At 45.1% G+C, this 14,314-nt stretch overlaps 1 long non-coding RNA gene across 1 annotated transcript; it reads left to right on the top strand.

Moving 5' to 3' along the window:
• Positions 1 to 11,780: 11,780 nt before the first annotated feature.
• LOC109769074 (uncharacterized) lies at positions 11,781 to 14,314 on the top strand. The gene is made up of 3 exons (XR_005771143.3): positions 11,781 to 11,937; positions 12,032 to 12,618; positions 12,710 to 14,314. It is a non-coding gene; the product is annotated as an uncharacterized lncRNA (long non-coding RNA).

Below are 14,314 nucleotides of genomic sequence, written 5' to 3'. Positions count from 1 at the left end.
CCCAGATGAGCCGGCCAGTTGGGCCATCTGGCCCAGTGAGAGGGGGGTTAGGTCCAGGAAGGGGTTTGCTCTTTTTTTTGTTTGTTTGTTTCTTTTTATTCTATTTTCTTTTATCTCTTTTCTGTTTTATTTCATTTTAATGCATTTAGGCATTTTCTAAAAATATGTTTTCTCCACAATAATTATCAGTGCAATATTTGGCACCCACCGAACATTTTTGTTTAAATTTTTGAAAACTTTTATTATTGACATTAATTTGAATTTAAATTTTGAAACGGTTTCGAATCATCGCAAGGTTAGCAACAGTAACCGTGGTGACGTGGCATCATTAGCGTGGGATTACTGTAGCTTAATTATCCGGGCGTCACAAAGTTGCTGCTCAAGAGAAGAAACCCAAGTCTGGACCTAAGCCTGAGACTGAGTGCTTCTACTGCAAGCAGAGTGGTCACTGTAAGCGGAACTGCCCCAAGTATTTGGCGGATAAAAGGATGGCAAGGTGAACAAAGGTATATGTGATATACATGTTATTGATGTGTACCTTACCAGAGCTCGCAGTAGCACCTGGGTATTTGATACTGGTTATGTTGCTAATATTTGCAACTCAAAACAGGGACTACGGATTAAGCGAACACTGGCCAAGGACGAGGTGACGATGCGCGTGGGAAACGGTTTCAAAGTCGATGTGATCGCCGTCGGCACGCTACCTCTACATCTACCTTCGGGATTAGTATGAGACCTAAATAATTGTTATTTGGTGCCAGCATTGAGCATGAACATTATATCTGGATCTTGTTTGATGCGAGACGGTTATTCATTTAAATCAGAGAATAATGGTTGTTCTATTTATATGAGTAATATCTTTTATGGTCATGCACCCTTGAAGAGTGGTCAATTTTTGATGAATCTTGATAGTAGTGATACACATATTCATAATGTTGAAGCCAAAAAATGCAGAGTTGATAATGATAGTGCAACTTATTTCTGGCACTGCCATTTGGGTTATATTGGTGTAAAGCGCATGAAGAAACTCCATACTGATGGACTTTTCGAATCACTTGATTATGAATCACTTGGTACTTGCGAACCATGCCTCATGGGCAAGATGACTAAAATGCCGTTCTCCGGAACTATGGAGCGAGCAACTGATTTATTGGAGATCATACATACTGATGTATGTGGACCAATGAATATTGAGGTTCGCGGCGGGTATCGTTATTTTCTCACCTTTACAGATGATTTAAGCAGATATGGGTATATCTACTTAATGAAACATAAGTCTGAAACATTTGAAAAGTTCAAAGAATTTCAGAGTGAAGTTGAAAATCATTGTAACAAGAAAATAAAGTTTCTACGATCTGATCGTGGAGGAGAATATTTGAGTTACGAGTTTGGTCTACATTTGAAACAATGCGGAATAGTTTCCCAACTCACGCCACCCGGAACACCACAACGTAATGGTGTGTCCGAACGTCGTAATCGTACTTTACTAGATATGGTGCGATCTATGATGTCTCTTACCGATTTACCGCTATCGTTTTGGGGTTATGCTTTAGAGACGGCCGCATTCACGTTAAATAGGACACCGTCAAAATCCGTTGAGACGACGACTTATGAACTGTGGTTTGGCAAGAAACCAAAGTTGTCGTTTCTTAAAGTTTGGGGCTGCGATGCTTATGTGAAAAAGCTTCAACCTGATAAGCTCGAACCCAAATCGGAGAAATGTGTCTTCATAGGATACCCAAAGGATACTGTTGGGTACACCTTCTATCACAGATCCGAAGGCAAGTCATTCATTGCTAAGAATGGATCCTTTCTAGAGAAGGAGTTTCTCTCGAAAGAAGTGAGTGGGAGGAAAGTAGAACTTGATGAGGTAACTGTACCTGCTCCCTTATTGGAAAGTACTTCATCACAGAAACCGGTTCCTGTGACGTCTATACCAATTAGTGAGGAAGTTAATGATGATGATCATGAAACTTCAGATCAAGTTGTTGCTGAACCTCATAGGTCAACCAGAGTAAGATCCGCACCAGAGTGGTACGGTAATCCTGTTCTGGAGGTTATGTTACTAGACCATGACGAACCTACGAACTATGAAGAAGCGATGGTGAGCCCAGATTCCGCAAAATGGCTTGAGGCCATGAAATCTGAGATGGGATTCATGTATGAGAACAAAGTGTGGACTTTGGTTGACTTGCCCGATGATAGGCAAGCCATTGAGAATAAATGGATCTTCAAGAAGAAGACTGACGCTGACGGTAATGTTACTGTCTATAAAGCTCGACTTGTTGCGAAAGGTTTTCAACAAGTTCAAGGGATTGACTACGATGAGACTTTCTCACCCGTAGCAATGCTTAAGTCTGTCTGAATCATGTTAGCAATTGCCGCATTATATGATTATGAAATTTGGCAAATGGATGTCAAAACTGCATTCCTGAATGGATTTCTGGAAGAAGAGTTGTATATGATGCAGCTGGAAGGTTTTGTCGATCCAAAGGGAGCTAACAAAGTGTGCAAGCTCCAGCGATCCATTTATGGACTGGTGCAAGCCTCTCGGAGTTGGAATAAACGCTTTGATAGTGTGATCAAAGCATTTGGTTTTATACAGACTTTTGAAGAAGCCTGTACTTACAAGAAAGTGAGTGGGAGCTCTGTAGCATTTCTGATATTATATGTGGATGACATATTGTTGATTGGAAATGATATAAAATTTCTGGATAGCATAAAGGGATACTTGAATAACAGTTTTTCAATGAAAGACCTCGGTGAAGCTGCTTATATAATGGGCATCAAGATCTATAGAGATAGATCAAAGCGCTTAATTGGACTTTCACAAAGCACATACCTTGACAAAGTTTTGAAGAAGTTCAAAATGGATCAAGCAAAGAAAGGGTTCTTGCCTGTGTTACAAGGTGTGAAGTTGAGTAAGACTCAATGCCCGACCACTTCAGAAGATAGAGAGAAGATGAAAGATGTTCCCTATGCTTCAGCCATAGGCTCTATCATGTATGCAATGCTGTGTACCAGACCTGATGTGTGCCTTGCTATAAGTCTGGCAGGGAGGTACCAAAGTAATCCAGGAGTGGATCACTGGACAGCGGTCAAGAACATCCTGAAATACCTGAAAAGGACTAAGGATATGTTTCTCATTTATGGAGGTGACAAAGAGCTCATTGTAAATGGTTACGTTGATGCAATCTTTGACACTGATCCGGACGATTCTAAATCGCAAACCAGGTACGTGTTTACATTGAACGGTGGAGCTGTCAGTTGGTGCAGTTCTAAACAAAGCGTCGTGGCAGGATCTATGTGTGAAGCTGAGTACATAGCTGCTTCGGAAGCAGCAAATGAAGGAGTCTGGATGAAAGAGTTCATATCCGATCTAGGTGTCATACCTAGTGCATCGGGTCCAATGAAAATCTTTTGTGACAATACTGGTGCAATTGCCTTGGCGAAGGAATCCAGATTTCACAAGAGAACCAAGCACATCAAGAGACGCTTCAATTCCATCCGAGATCTAGTCTAGGTGGGAGACATAGAAATTTGCAAGATACATACAGATCTGAATGTTGCAGACCCGTTGACTAAGCCTCTTCCACGAGCAAAACATGATCAAAACCAAGGCTCCATGGGTGTTAGAATCATTACTGTGTAATCTAGATTATTGACTCTAGTGCAAGTGGGAGACTGAAGGAAATATGCCCTAGAGGCAATAATAAAGTTATTATTTATTTCCTTATATCATAATAAATGATTATTATTCATGCTAGAATTGTATTAACTAGAAACATAATACTTGTGTGAATACATAGACAAACAGAGTGTCACTAGTATGCCTCTACTTGACTAGCTCGTTGATCGAAGATGGTTATGTTTCCTATCCATTGACATGAGTTGTCATTTGATTAATGGGATCACATCATTAGGAGAATGATGTGATTGACTTGACCCATTCCGTTAGCTTAGCACTCGATCGTTTAGTATGTTGCTATTGCTTTCTTCATGACTTATACATGTTCCTATGACTATGAGATTATGCAACTCCCGTTTATCGGAGGAACACTTTGTGTGCTACCAAACATCACAACGTAACTGGGTGATTATAAAGGTGCTCTACAGGTGTCTCCGAAGGTACTTGTTGGGTTGGCGTATTTCGAGATTAGGATTTGTCACTCCGATCGTCGGAGAGGTATCTCTCGGCCCACTCGGTAATGCACATCACATAAGCCTTGCAAGCATTGCAACTAATGAGTTAGTTGCGGGATGATGTATTACGGAACGAGTAAAGAGACTTTCCGGTAACGAGATTGAACTAGGTATTGAGATACCGACGATCGAATCTCAGGCAAGTAACATACCGAAGACAAAGGGAACAACGTATGTTGTTATGCGGTCTGACCGATAAAGATCTTCGTAGAATATGTGGGAGCCAATATGAGGATCCAGGTTCCGCTATTGGTTATTGACCGGAGACGTGTCTCGGTCATGTCTACATAGTTCTCGAACCCGTAGCGTCCGCACGCTTAAAGTTTCGATGACGGTTATATTATGAGTTTATGAGTTTTGATGTACCGAAGGTTCTTCGGAGTCCCGGATGTGATCACGGACATGACGAAGTCTCGAAATGGTCGAGACATGAAGATTGATATATTGGAAACCCATATTTGGATATCGTAAGTGTTCCGGGTGAAATCGGGATTTTACCGGAGTACCGAGGGGTTACCGGAAGCCCCCGGGGGCTTAATGGGCCATAGTGGGCCTTAGTGGAGAAGAGGAGAGGCGGCTAGGGCAGGGCCGCACGCCCCTCCCCTTCTAGTCCGAATAGGGCAAGGAGAGGGGGGCGGCGCCCCCCCTTTCCTTCCTCTCTCCCTCCTCTTTCCCCCTTTCTCCTAATCCAACAAGGAAGGGAGGGAGTCTTACTCCCGGTGGGAGTAGGACTCCTCCTGGCGCGCCTCCTCCTGGCCAGCCGCACCTCCCCCCTTGCTCCTTTATATACGGGGGCAGGGGCACCCTAGAGACACAACAATTGATTTGATCTTTTAGCCGTCTGCGGTGCCCCCTCCACCATAGTCCACCTCGATAATACTGTAGCGGTGCTTAGGCGAAGCCCTGCGTCGGTAGAACATCATCATCGTCACCACGCCGTCGTGCTGACGAAACTCTCCCTCAACACTCGGCTGGATCGGAGTTCGAGGGACGTCATCGGGCTGAATGTGTGCTGAACTCGGAGGTGCCGTGCGTTCGGTACTTGATCGGTCGGATCGTGAAGACATACGACTACATCAACCGCGTTGTGCTAAACGCTTCCGCTTTCGGTCTATGAGGGTACGTGGACAACACTCTCCCCTCTCGTTGCTATGCATCACCATGATCTTGCGTGTGCGTAGGAATTTTTTTGAAATTACTACGTTCCCCAACACCATCATGGCTGAGAATGGAGGACGGGGTGGTGACGTGCAGGCAGCAGACATCACCGCGGATCGGAAGAAGAGAGCATAGGGGCAGGGCTGGATGAGCATGCAATAGGGGCGGTCGCTGACGGCTTCGTTTTGAAGGAGAAGGGTGCGATGGTCAGATCCGTTGGAGTAAAATCCACATAACCACCACATTCGTTGTCAGGGAATGCAGAAAACAACCACTTACAAAATATGGCATTGTGCACCGCACCGAATTTTTGACGTGGCAAAACACACCAAGCAAAAAAATTATCGCGTTTTGACGTGGCTGATCACTCGAGAGCCGACAATGGTATTGGCGCGACGTGAATGGCCGTTACGGACGGTCGGAAGCGGCTGGGTGGGTGCCTTCGCTCGCTAGCAAGAAGGAAACTTGTTCGCAAGTGTCTGTGTCATTTGCGGTGGCCCTTCGCTCGATACGTTGCCGCCCCTTCAGTTTGCCACCTCTCCAGGAAACCATGTCGTCATCTTCGTTAGCCACAACATTCACTCGCAGTTGCGTTTCGCATAGAAAACCACCGATCCAATCGTACACTAATCATACACGCAAATGTGTACGATCAAGACCAGAGACTTACGAGAAGATATCACAACACCACTCTAGACACAAATAAAATAATACAAGCTTCATATTACAAGCCAGGGGCCTCGGGGGCTCGAATACAGAAGCTCGAATACACAAGAGTCAGCGGAAGCAACAATATCTTAGTACAGACATAAGTTAAACAAGACTGCTTTAAGAAGGCTAGCACAAAAGCTACAACGATCGAAAAGGCAAAGCCTCCTGCCTGAGACCTCCTAACTACTCCTGGTCGTCGGCGGTCTCCACGTAGCAGTAGGCACCCTCGGGGTAGTAGTAGTCGTCGGCGGTGGCATCTGGCTCCTGGGATCCACCATCTGATCGCAACAACCGGGTATAGGGGGAGGTAGCAAAGCAACCATGAGTACTCATCCAAAGTACTCGTAAGCATCAGATATATACTAAGTATGCATTGGTATCAAAGGAAGGGATGTATCTTTGGACTGAACTGCAGAATGCCAGAATAGAGGGGAAGACCTAGCCTATCGAAGACTAGCATCTTCAAGCATCTTGCAGCATTCAGAAGAGTATAGAATAGCATATTATAATTAACAAGTATGTTATAACATTAACGCCTAGAGATCCTTTCTCGAATCCCTGCGAGAAGACAATCAGAAGTCATCATATCCATTACATGCCTCAGCATCCAGTTCTAGTTGTATCGATCGCTCCGAGCGTCCGTTATCATGGACACGGCTATTCGAATAGATAACTTCTTTGCAGGGGTGCACCAACTTACCCAACACGCTCGATCAAATCTGGATGGACACACCATCAGGTCATGACCGGCCTCGGCCGATCAACACGCCGTAGTCCTACCTAGGCTCCGGAGAGGAGGTCTCCGCGGGTCTACATCCTAAGCGTTCTGGGGTCTTGGGCCCATCGCCCTTTCCACTCCGGGTCGTTGCGTGCAGGGCGGGTCCAGGCACCAGCTCTGTCATGGATGGCGCCGGCCCAGCCATGCCGCAATGCTGAACTGGACGTCTGGCAGAGCTGTCGGAAGAATCGTACGACACCGAGTTCCCATACTTATTCCCGCATGGTGGTCAGTGCGAAAAAGACCAGAGGCCTACTCGGATCACATATCCAAACCATTAATGACTTGGGAGCGCACGGTAACGAGCAGAGACTCACGATCGATGTGACCCATCGCCCGTCTCGTGGACTTACGACAAGGGCCCGGAATGTCCGACCGTGCCACGTAGAAAACTCGCGGGTACCCTCCAGGTCAACCAGACTTCACATCAACTCGCGGGTATGTCGCCGCACGTCACCCCGCAACTTCTTCTCCGCGTGTATGTCACCGTGCCCCGCCTCCTTGGAGTGCCTAGAACTCATCTAGCTGAGATATAGTTTGGTCTCATTCACCTGGCATTAGCTGACATCATCATTGTTGTATTTTTTCTTTTAGCACAATCATCATTGTTGTCGATCGACTGATATGTGTGATCTGCTAATTAGTAACTGGACCGGCCTGCTAGCCACGTAGTGACCACTACACGTCAAAGTAATGCAATCACACAACAAAAAGTTGTCACATTTTTTTAAGGGCAACACGCCACTATATTCGTTGCATGGTGTATGATATAGATTGAAAAATCTATACCTTTTAACTCAAATGTCCAAAATGTATCATTTTTTAACCAATAATGCTTAGAAATGTTCATACTTTTTAAAAAGCCAGGAGTTTAAAAAGTTATCATTTTTTAAAATGTTCTTGAATTTAATGTTGAAGAATTTGAAAATAAATGTTCATTAACTTGATTTTTTGGTGCATTTGAAAAAATATTTAAAATTTAAAAGTGTCCGCAGGTTTGTATTTTGTTGTGAATTTACACAATGTTGGTCGCACTCGGCTGAAAAATATGTAGTTGCAACCCCATTGAATACATGTAGTTGCGACTTCATTTGAAAACATGCAGTTTGCGACCCCCTTTAAGACATAGCTGCTCTTTCCATTTGAAAACATGTAGTTGCGAGCTCCTCTAAAAACATTCAGTTGCGACCCCCTCTGAACACATGCAACTGTGACCCCGCTAAAAACATGCAACTGTGACTCCATTTGAAAACATGCAGTTGTGACCCCTTGAACACATGTAGTTGTGACTCCATTTTAAAACATGCAGTTGCGACCGACCTCTGAACATATGCAGTTGTAACCCCCCCCCCCCCCAAGACATGTAGTTGTGAATCCAGTTGAAAAACATGCAATTGCAACCCGCTCTGAACACATGCAGTTGCCCCCCTCCCCCTCCCCTCTGAACAACATGCAGTTGTGACCCCTCCTTGAAGACATGCAGTTGCGACCCCCTCTGAACACATGCAGTTGCGACCCGCTTTGAAGACATGTAGTTGCGACTCAATTCAAAAACATGCAATTGCGACCCCCTTTAAAGACATGTAGTTGCGACTCAATTCAAAAACATGCAGTTACGACCCCCTCTGAACAACATGCAGTTGCGACCCCCCTTGAAGAGATGTAACTGCGACCCCCTTTAAATACATGTCATTGCAACTCCATTTGAAAACATGCAGTTGCTACCCACTCTAAACAACATGCAGTTACGATCCACCTTGAAAACAAGTAGTTGCGACTCCATTTAAACACATGCAGTTACGACTCCCTCTAAACAACATGCAGTTGTGATCCGCCTTGAAAACATATGGTTGCGACTCCATTTAAACACATGCAGTTGTGAAACCTCCTTAAACACATGCATGATAATAATAAGACCACAAGAAAACGCAAGTGAGAGGAAAAAAATGGGAAACAAGAACAACGAAAAATGATAAATCTTATCAGGTTATAAATTAGTTAAGTGTTTACATATATAAGAAAGAAAGGCTAAGAGAGAAAGTAGGAAATATTGACAGCAAAAAAAATAAATAAACCGAATGATAACAAGAACCAGAAAATGAAATGCAAAGAAAGAAAGAAAACTCACCTCGTTTCAGCTTGTTTTTTTAGACAACCTCGTTTCAACTTCTCCCAGCATAGGACAAACAGAAAAGGGTAAAAATAAAAAAAGGCGTTCAAAAGGCCATACTGGTCCAGACCACACAAAGGTCCAGTCTCGACTCGCTCACACACAAAAAAACCACGACAGGAGTAGAAGACGCACGAGGAGTGACGTTGTGGCCACCTCCGGTCGGAAGAGCCTTGCCACCATGATGGTAGAGCCGATCGATGGAATAGATCATTGCGTCTTGAAGCGACATCAGGGTTGATGGTAGAGGCCACATCGCCGTGTGCTAGAGGGCCCGGGCCGCCGCCGAGTTTGCGTGCATGGAGAGTACGCTGCTAGCGCCAAGGATGGTGCCTTCTCTCTTCCCCCGTTCTTCTGTGTAGTTGCTGTTGGTAGAGTTCTGGCCAGTGCCGACGGTGCTACCGTGTTCTGTGTCGATGGCACTACCGAGAGGTATCTCTCTCTTCTATGTTTCGTCAGTGGGTGAACGAAGAATAAAGGTGTTTTTTAAACATAGTACAAACCCACATTCTATGCCCACATACATGAAAATACACTTACACCTGTAAACATACGCGCACACACACCCTGCCTCTATGAGCACCTTCAAGATACTGAACCGATAAAATATTATGATTGACGAAGCCATTACAGGCAACTTCATAGTTGATGGAAGGGTGTGGCTAGGTCTCAGTCGACTGAGACTTAACCAAGTCTCAGTCAAGTGATATAGTATGTAAGAAGAAAAATAAAAACTGAAAATAAATTTTTTGTACGAATCTCCATGCAAAATCAAAGGAAGATAACATCGACTCAGACATAACGAAGTCTTAGTCGACTGAGTCTTAGCAAAACTGTTGATGGAAACGTCTCCTCTCACTCAGCGAACATCGCCGAAAAGCTCAAATAAATCCAAAAAAATGCAAGAACTAATGCCAAGTCTAAGACTTGAACCATCGTGGGTTGGTTCCATCACAAGGAACTTAACCATCTAAACTACACTCAGTTTAAGAACAAAGGTGTTGATAACATGTTAAGAGCATCTACAAATGGACTGGACAAATTTAGACCTCTATACGTCCGCGGACGTGGACGGGATCACGGACTGCACTGGTCCGACCCTCTAAAGAGTCTCCGCTTCTCACATCATTACAGCCCTACGAACAATACCCCAATGAGCTTGGAGCTATCTGAATACCCTCTACACATCCTTCCTAGTACCTTCTTGTGCTTGTCAAAGATACATTGTTTACTACCATGAGGATCAGATAGTTTTCACAAACGCCGCACATTGAGAATAAATACCACCTGCAAGATAGTATTGTAGTTGTGCCAACTGACGGTTAGTTGCACGGTGGAGCTTCCCCATTATGAAGTCTCTTGAACAAATGAAATAGTTTGAGAACATTGATGATATTGTTAGGGCCAAGCATACTAAAGAAAGCATGTCAAATCCGTAAATCCTTCGATGATGGCAAACTTGTCTGGTGGTGTATTTGCGGAGGAGTTGCACGTACCGGGGCGGCGTCCAGTGATGGCAAACTTGTCCGGTGGTGACGCGGTTAGCAGCCTTGTGGGTTGGGGCCTCCGACGGCGGAGTTGTAGGTTGGGGACGACGGCAGACCAACGATGGTGTGGGAGTTACAGTGACGGTTGTTCGGATGAGGCAAAAGAGAGAAGAGGAAGATAATAGGTCGGGCAAGGATAAGGATGTTGGCGCGGGTCATCATGGTCCGTCCGGCATGACGGAAGCATCCGGGCGTGTCCCGTCATCCACATATTTGCTCCACATATGGGCTAATACGGGGTTTGCCGGTCAGCCCGAACATTTCGGATGGGTTTATCCGGCCTGCATGGTGGTGTTTCTGTTCGGGCAGTGACCGTGCAGGCCGTCCGGGTTCGAACATTTGGGGCGGAAAAAGGGCAAAGTAAAGAGCGAGAGAGACAGAGAAATGATTATATATTTCTTTACTGATGATAGATTTGTGGTATATATACCCACATGCAAGTAAAGTAAGTAGCTTAATGAATTAGAAACTAGTCAAGTGCAACGTGCAACTTGTCAACATGTGTAATTCTTAACTTGTCAACTTGTTAACGTGCAAGGGGCCGACACCTTTGATAAAGAAAAATGCGACGTATCAAATCTCAGCGAAGCGGTCGGATTGTTTGTCCAAAAGGACCCCCGCCGAGATGAATTGACAAAAATGACTACCTGTGGATCAATTTGACAAAAAAGACCCCCTCAGCGATGGCGGCAGCCGCGGCGGGCGACACGTGGCACCTGCCGCCACGCCAGGCCGCGGCGGGCCCTGCCGTCATCGCAGGAGGCGGCCACCCAGCCAAACGGGAATCCCAACTACTCACCGCGCCGCGACGGAACGAGGCAGGCCAGGTGGGCCCCGCCGCCACCGTGGGAGGTGGCCGCCCCTGGCGCTGTCCCTGGCTGGCGACAGCTGCTGCTGCGCGCGGGCCGAGGCGCGGGCCCTGCCGCCACTGCTGCTGGCGGCATCTTTCCTGCACGCGCGACAGCTGACGGCGCTGATTCCGACGCAGACAGCCCTCATTCCCACGCGCGGGAATCTGTGAACTTTGACCCTTAGTGCCGACACTCAGCGGTGCTCTGCACTGGTTGCTTTGGCGATGCTGCTGCCCGGGAATCACTCCGGTTTTTCCTTCTTTTGCCTCAGCGGATATGACGGCACTGCGGGAATCACTCACACGCTGTGGGAACCTATTGTGCCGACACTACAGGGATGCTCTTCCTTTTATATAGTATGCGTATGCTTCGTGCGCAAGCACACTCTGGCCTCCTCTTCTACTCTCTGCGTGCAAGAACAGAGAGAAAGCAAAACTGACTAGGCACTTTCACTCGTGATTTAGGGCGATTTAGAGTCGGACTTTGAATATGCTGAAGTTGAAGAAAAGATAGACGAAGGTAAGATCTATTCATTTTTGTTGGTTTCGTTCGCATGCATGAAGTTTGTACTCTTTTTTTTTAGTTCATAACTATGTGTTCTCTGTTGTGTTAGGTATTATTTTATTATTTTCTGGAGTCATTTAGAGCTTGAGGAGTAGGATTTGTGTAGCGAAGTCAACTACGAAGTTGAAGATCAAGGTATGAGCTTTGCAATACATTGATTTACTTGTGCATGCAGGGTGGTAATTAGTTCGTCTTTTAGCTCGTTATTAGCTATGCGATGGTAGTGCTTAGTGGTTAGAAATAATTTCAGACGACAGATGTAGCATTTATACTATTTTTTCAGAAGAGTAGGTTGAAGATGTTGTATCAATGTTAGGTGCGTCCATTAGTATTGACATGCGGGAAATCTTAATACGGTAATTAAGAAAAAATTGTACTGTAATTGTTCATTGCATGTGGTACGTTATTTCATGTGGTATGTTATTTCATGTGGTATGTTTATTAATAAGTCTATAGTTAGGAAACCGTAGGTCTACTTTGTTATGTCGCAATAATCTAAATTTTATATGTTAAGATTAGGTGCTAATGTACTTAATGATGTATGTAATTAGGTAAAATAATTCATCTTAGTAGCAAACAAGGAGGAGATGACGTGATTGAAGAAATTGTGTATCCATCTTCGCTGTCCCTTTTGAGGTGATGACCACATACATGCAAGTGCTATTTTCATACTTTTGATAGTAGGAAGAAAAATCCGTGTGTAATATTGATTTTCATGTGATAATAGGTTGACTCCGTTCATATAGCACTGGTGACGGATATTTATTGGAACTATTTTGACGCTTAATTGCATTCGCAAGCACATCCATATTGGAGCTAAGGTATAAAATGACACCGTAATTTTGATAATATTTTTTGTATTGATGTACTATTGTGAATAATGTGCATGCCGCTGTAAATATTATTATTTGTAAATAAATGATTGTTATCGTATGATATGAAAAAATTATATAAAGCCGGAAGAAATTAAATGGTTTACTCATATGATATTAAAATGTTATTATCGTACTATTATGTTTAGTGGTTGTTTGGATAGCGAGTAATTACCATCGGTTTTGTCATAACCTGTTGTAAGAAAATTAGTTTTTACTAATAGTCGTTTTTCCAAAAGCTCAGTTTTTGCATGTTACGAGAATCAGTTTAGGATATTTTTGGGGTAGTGGGAGAAAAGCAAACAGAGTTTTAGTTTGTGACGCTCGTAGACGAGTTAGAGAAAAAAAAAGATCTCTAAATACCCATTAACCAAACAACCCCGGAAAGTCTAAGCAAATGATGCTAAAAGCAAAACGAATATTTGTAACGAAAATACGATTATTATTTTAGTGGTCTGATATGTAAATATTGTCATCATACTACTATTAAATGTTCAGTTACTAATTGTTTGAAATGTAAACATGTATTTTGGTTAGGTACTATGGAAAAACTTCATGCCCAACCGATCTGAAAAATCCGTCACCTCCTTCACCTTGCAAAGATCCCCACACCAACACCGCAGGCCTGCCATCCCCGGAGGCAAACTTGCATTCTTCATTTTCCTCGGCCTAATGCTTTGATGCGAGCAAGGCAAACTCATACCGGCTAGAAAAATGTGTTACACACTTTGCGCAGTGGCGATTTCGAGGATGGCTGGACGAAGATGACGAGAGCCTCAGTGTCTCCTTTTATAGGCTCAGATGACAAATGATGGCCAGAAAATAAACGCGAACATACGAAATTTTACGATCCCTGTAGTGTCGGCACAACAGGTTCCCGCAGCCTAGGATTCCTTCCGCAGTGCCGTCGCACCCACTCAAGCAGAACAAGCAAAAGCAGGAGTGATTCCCGGACAAAAGAAAAGCAGGAGTGATTCCTGGACAGAAGAAAAGCAGGAGTGATTCCCGGAAAAAGCAGCAGCACATCAGCGTCCATTTCCCGCCGTTGGAATTAGCGTCGTTAGGTCGCTGTCATGGGAATCAGCGCCATCAGTGGTCAGGGGCTATCGGCCAGGCAGCGCGCCAGGAGAGGCCGCCTCCGGCAGTGGCGGCGAGGCCCACCGGCGGGGCCCGCGGCCTGCACGGCCTGTCGGCCAGCCAGCGACCACGCCCAGGAGAGGCCGCCTCCGCCCGTGGCGGCAGGGCCCACCTGGCCCGCCCCGTTCCGTCGCGGCGCGGTGAGTAGTTGGGATTCCCGTTCGGCTGGGTGGCTGCCTCCTGCGGTGGCGGCAGGGCCCGCCGCCTCCTGGCGTGGCGGCAGGTGCCACGTGTTGTCTGCCGTACCTGCCGCCACGGTCTAGGGGTCTTTTTGTCAAATTTATCCACAGGTAGTCTTTTTTGACAATTCCGTTGGTCAGGGG

This window comes from Aegilops tauschii, chromosome 3 (genome assembly GCF_002575655.3).
Source record: "Aegilops tauschii subsp. strangulata cultivar AL8/78 chromosome 3, Aet v6.0, whole genome shotgun sequence".
Classification (NCBI taxonomy): Eukaryota; Viridiplantae; Streptophyta; class Magnoliopsida; order Poales; family Poaceae; genus Aegilops; species Aegilops tauschii.
This window is presented reverse-complemented; position numbering and strand designations above follow the sequence as displayed.